This window comes from Zingiber officinale, chromosome 3B (assembly GCF_018446385.1).
Source record: "Zingiber officinale cultivar Zhangliang chromosome 3B, Zo_v1.1, whole genome shotgun sequence".
Classification (NCBI taxonomy): domain Eukaryota; kingdom Viridiplantae; phylum Streptophyta; class Magnoliopsida; order Zingiberales; family Zingiberaceae; genus Zingiber; species Zingiber officinale.
Genome location: NC_055991.1, coordinates 77,298,526 through 77,304,459, shown reverse-complemented (window position 1 = coordinate 77,304,459; position 5,934 = coordinate 77,298,526).

Here is a 5,934-nt window from a genome sequence, read left to right as displayed (position 1 = left end):
CTCGTCCCTCGGAACCACCACACGCTCTTCTCGTTTAGCTGTATACTCTTCCGCAGCGCCTCGCCCCTCGGACGCACTTTTAGCCCGTCCTTCTAGATTAGTGCGTCTTCATTTCGACTACCTATGCTCCTAAGCTCCCGCACACTTAGACATAAGGTTAAAAACACACGGGACATAACTTAACTTGTTGATCACACCAAAACAACCTTGGGGTTCCAACATATTCTAGGTTTACTTGGGTCAAATTCTTAAAAAATAAGGATGAAACTTTTGAAATTTTTACAAACTTTTGTAAACAAGTTGAAAATGAAAAAGACCTTAAAATTAAAAGAATTAGAAGTGACAATGGAGGAGAATTTTAAAATAATAAGTTTGACAAATTTTGTCTCGAAAACAGATATTATCATGAATTCTTGTGTTCTAAAACTCCCCAACAAAATGGAGTTGTAGAAAGAAAAAATAAAACTCTACTTGAGGCCTCTAGGACTATGCTGAATGAATACAATCTACCTAAGTATTTTTGGGCAGAAGCTATCAGTACAACTTGCTATATACAAAATAGAACAACACTAAATAAAACACATAATAAAATCTTTTTTGAAATTTATTATAATAAACAGCCCAATATAAAGTATTTTAAAGTATTTGGGTGCCCAACCTTTATCTTAAACGCAAGAGAACACTTAGAAAAATTCACTTCTAAAGTAGAAGATGGAATATTTATAGGATACTCCCTAAACAAGAGGGTACAAAATATATAATAAGGTTGTACTAAGAATTGAAGAAACTACTAATGTAAATTTGAGAAATCCAAACAAACCTAGAATAACCCCAACTTCAACCAATTTAATTTATTCAAGAAAATAATAATCAAGAAGGAACCAATGGTCATGAAGAAGAAGAAGAACCTCTAGAATCAACCTCCTAGAACCATAAGAGTCAACCCAAATCATCCAATTGATCGATAATTGGTGATCCAGACTAAGGGTTCAGACTAGGCCATCTTTAGAAACCTAAGTCAAATTTCTCTCGATTTCAAAATTGAACCCAAAACCTTAGTTGAATCATTACTGACCCAGATCGGGTCATAGCTATGCAAGAGAAACTAACTCAATTTGAGCGTAATGAAGTTTGAGACTTAGTATCACCACCCAAAATAAGAAAATAATAGAAACAAAATAGGTGTTTAGAAATAAATTAAGCAAAATTGGGGAAATTACTAGAAATAAAGCTAGGTTAGTCATAAGGGTTTAGCCAAGTCAAGGACTTGACTATGATGAAACTTATGCCCTAGTAACTAGATTATAGTCCATTAGAATGTTACTCATTATACACCATAAAGGATTTAGACTCGATCAAATGGACGCCAAATCCTTTCTAAATGGACCGATAAAAGAAGAAGTCTATGTAGGCCAACCACTGGGTTTGAATGTCTCGAACACCCTGACTATGTCTTTAAATTAAAAAAGCCTTTACGGATTAAGCAAGCACCTGGCTTGGTATTAAAGGTTAACCTCTTACCTAATATCCAAAGGGTTTAACCAGGGTCAAATTGACCCAACCCTATTAGCTAAATTAATAAAAGAGGACATATTTATAGCCCAAATCTATGTAGATGATATAATTTTTGGCTCAACTAATTCAAAATTTTTAGAAGAATTCACAAATTTAATGGAACAAGAATTTGAAATGAGTTTAGTAGAAAAATTAACTTACTTTTTAGGATTGCAAATCAAACAAACAAATGAGGGGAATTATATTTATCAGCAAAAATATACCAAAGAATTACTTAAGAAATTCGGGATGGAAAATACTAAAAATAAAAACACCTATGGCAGTTAACACTATTCTAGATGACGACCCAAATAGAAAACCAATTGATTTAAAATACTACAGGAGTGTCATAGGTAGCCTACTGTACTTAACTGCAAGTCGATCCGATATTTTATTTACAGTGAGTATGTATGCTAGATATCAAATCTGTGCTAAAGAATCTCATTTGACTCAAGTCAAAAGAATCTTTAGATACCTTAAAGAAACAACAAATGTAGGAATTTGATATCCTACAAGTAACAATTTTGAATTAATAGGGTATTCTGACTCAGATTATGCTGGGTGCAAATTAGACCGCAAAAGCACAAGTGGTGGATGTCAACTACTAGGTCCATCACTTGTCAGCTGGTTTAGTAGAAAGCAACACTGTGTTGCTCTGTCTACAACTGAGTCAGAATATATAGCTATAGGAGAATGTGTTGCCCAACTATTATGGATGATGCACACTTTAAAAGACTTCAACTTAAACATTACAAATGTAAAAGTACTAATTGACAATATTAACTCAATTAATTTAACAAAAAATCCTGTGCATCATTCCAGAACCAAACACATTGAAATTAGACACCACTTTATCATGGATCATGTCACTAAAGGAGACATTGAACTCAAGTATATTGAGTTCAAATCTAATTTAGCTGACATATTTACCAACCCCCTCCCTGAAAGTGAGTTTAGCAATCTACGTAGAAAATTAGGGATGTGTTTAATAGACTAGAATACTAAAATTACAAAAATGATTTTCAAAAAGAGTGCTTTCAAATTCTAGGATAAAATCTTTATTTTTTTTTTGTAAAATCTTCCATTTTCTAGAATTTTAAATCAGTTTTAGCCTTAGACTAGGACAATTCCTTAGAAACATGCTCCCTTAGGGCTGGTACTTGAGCATCTCACCAACACCCTAGGATTCCCTTGTTTGTGATTACCAAACATAGAAATGGGTGAGATGCATAGACAAATTGTCTGGACTTAAAATGCTTATTTCAATGCATCGATATAAGTCTGGGCGTTAAATATCAAACATACATTAATTAGGTTAAGTCATTCAGTTTAGTCAAACACTAACTAATTATGATTAGACTTAACCTGACTAACCAAGTGAAAGGTGTTATCATCTAATAGTCAGTAAGTAGCTAACTGGTTAGACAGTTTTTGTAATGTCAGGTTCAAGGGGAGAATTAATTGTTTTTATACTTATTTTGAGATTAATTTTTAAAAAATATATCTTTTTAAATCAGTTTAACACTAACTAAGTGTTTTAAAATTCTGTTTGGATTTTTCAAACTTAATTTTAAAAGTTAAATCTCCTTAATTGGATTATTTTAAACTTAGGTTTGAAAATTGGTTCTATTTTCAAACTCTAAACTTTTCAAATTTAATTTTGAAATTCATACTTTTTAACCTTAGTTTTGAAATTTAAACCTTCCAAACTTGGGTTTAAAAAAGTTGATTTTGAAAAATAAACTTTATTCGGGTTTATAATTTGATTTTTCATTTTGAAAATTATATTCTACTTGGTTTTAAAAACATATTTTTAGAGATTTATTTTAAAAATTGGAGGTTACAAACTTAGGTTTGAAAACAGATTTTACTTAGTTGGATTTTACAAACTAAGAAATAAAATCCTATTTAGTATTGAAAACTTGATTTAAAAATTGGACTTAGCCCCAATAATCTCTTTTTTTTTTTTGTAAAAATGCTATATTTATAATGTTTTCAATTTGCAAAGCTTATTTCGAAAAATTAAGTTAAAATCATACATTTTAAAAGTTCACTATTTTTAAATCATTTTTCTAAAGTTAATTTAGCTACTTTTTGAAAAAGATAAAAGATAAAAGCTTAAAATAAAAATTATCTTTCTATGTTTCTAGCTTAAACTCCCTCAAGTTAATCTGACTTACATTTGTAGACTTCCTTGCATTTTAAGTTATAATTTGCTCTACGTTTGTTTTTGATGAATGCCAAAGGGGGAGGGTTAGGTGGTTTAAGTTAGTTAAATAACAAAATTTAAAACAAATCTAACTTAACAACCTGATAAATGCTTGCTTTTACTTGCATATATTTTTCACTAACTTAACCAGGTTATTATTGCATCAAAAAGGGAGAGATTGTTGGTGCAGTTAGCACTAATGGTCTAACTCAAGTTTTGATGAATGAAAAAATAGGTTAAGTTAGTTTCATTGTTATTTAATACTCTGATTGAGTGTGCAGGAGAAGTCCAGACAGGTCGACAGGCTAACCTGATGACTAGCACGAAGCTCAGTTAGGTCGACGGGCCGACCGGATAGCTGGCACGAAGTCCAAACGGGTCGATGGGCTGACCGGACGTTTGACACGAAGTCCAGCTAGGTCGATGGGCTGACCTGATAGCTGGCACGAAGTCTAGATGGGTCAACAGGCTGACCGAACGTCTGACAGGTAAGTGAAGGTAAGTCACTGGAGGAGAGTGACTGTGAGGACGCGTTCCCGGGAAGGGAATATTAGGCGTCGATCCGACTTAGATCCATTTCGGATATCTAAGTCAAGATCGTGACTAGATTCTGGTCTCGAGGAGACGGAATCTAATTACTATTCTGCTTATCTATAAATTGTGCTAACATTCTGTTTTGTAGGATATGATTTATACTTACCTCAGACTAACATTTTCTTGCAGGAAGGAGATTGCGGAAAACAAAGGTTCGGACGCCTCGAACCTCCTATATAAGGAGGGTGAAGGATGAAGCAAAGACAACAACTCACGATCTACGCTTCTGTGCTCCTGTGACGCTTCTCTGACAAAGTGCTACTGTTTTTTTTTCTAATTACTGTCGGTATTATTTTCTTAATAGCATATGTAATCAAACTTGTAACATTTTACGAATTGCTAGTGGATTGTCCAATGAAAGCACTCGATGAGTGCGGGCCTTGGAGTAGGAGTCGACATAGGCTCCGAACCAAGTAAATTAATTCTGTGTTAGCGTTGTTGTGTTTTCGCTTATTCCGCTACGTACTTTATGATAATTTTTAAATCGCTATTCACCCCCCTCTAGCGAATTCTCGATCCAACAACAACTACTGATCAAGCGAAATCTGAGTGGGTGGTGTTAGAGTGTATACTAAAAGCCTAGCTTTTGGTATAAACATTTATCTAGAAATAAGAATCACATTGGTCAAATATCTACATTTATGATAAATGTAGTTGTTCAATTAATTTATATTGTAGATAACATGGTGTGTGGTGTCACACACAGAGGATCATGTTATCAGTACCTTATAAATTATAAACAGTAGCTCACGACCATAAATGGAAAGGAACAAACCATTGGAAGGTCGTAGTGTAATTAGGTATTAGTTTATCTTAACTATATAATTACACTAGTACACTTAGAGTGTATTGAGTAGGACCATTAGAGGTCGTTTCTTTTATACTGACTTTATAAAGAAACAAAGACCTCAGTTATTATGGAAGTGTGTGCTCTTAATCCTAATATAATAACAAGCGCATATATTTGATATTTATTTCTTTAATTTATCAATGGGTGAGATTTAGTTCGATGAATCAATAAGCCCGATAAGTTGGGAAATGATATCACTTATAGTGTGTGTTGTTGATTATAGAAGGAAACTGTGTCCTAGTGATCTAGGTTGAGAATGTCCCCAAGAGGAGCTCATAAGGATTGTCATGTTAAACCCTGCAGGTGGACTTAGTCCGACATGACGATGAAGTTGAGTGGTACTACTCTTGGAGCTAGATATTAATTAAGTGAGTTGTCAGTAACTTACTTAATTAGTGGACATTTGTTATCTTAAACACAGGGAGACTAACACACTCATGATAAGAAGGAGCCCAAAATGTAATTTGGGATTGGTGCGGTAGTTCAATAATAGTTCTCTAGTGGAATGAATTATTATTGATGAAATTAAGTTGTGTGTTCGGGGCGAACACGGGATGCTTAATTTCATCGGGAGACAAAACCAATTCCTCCTCTCGGTCCCTATCGTAGCCTCTAGTATATAGAGATTTATACCCACGCATACCCACCTTCTTACCCATCCAATGGGGTCGGCCAAGCTAGCTTGGAACCCAAGCTAGGGCCGGCCAAGATCAAATAGATGAGTCAA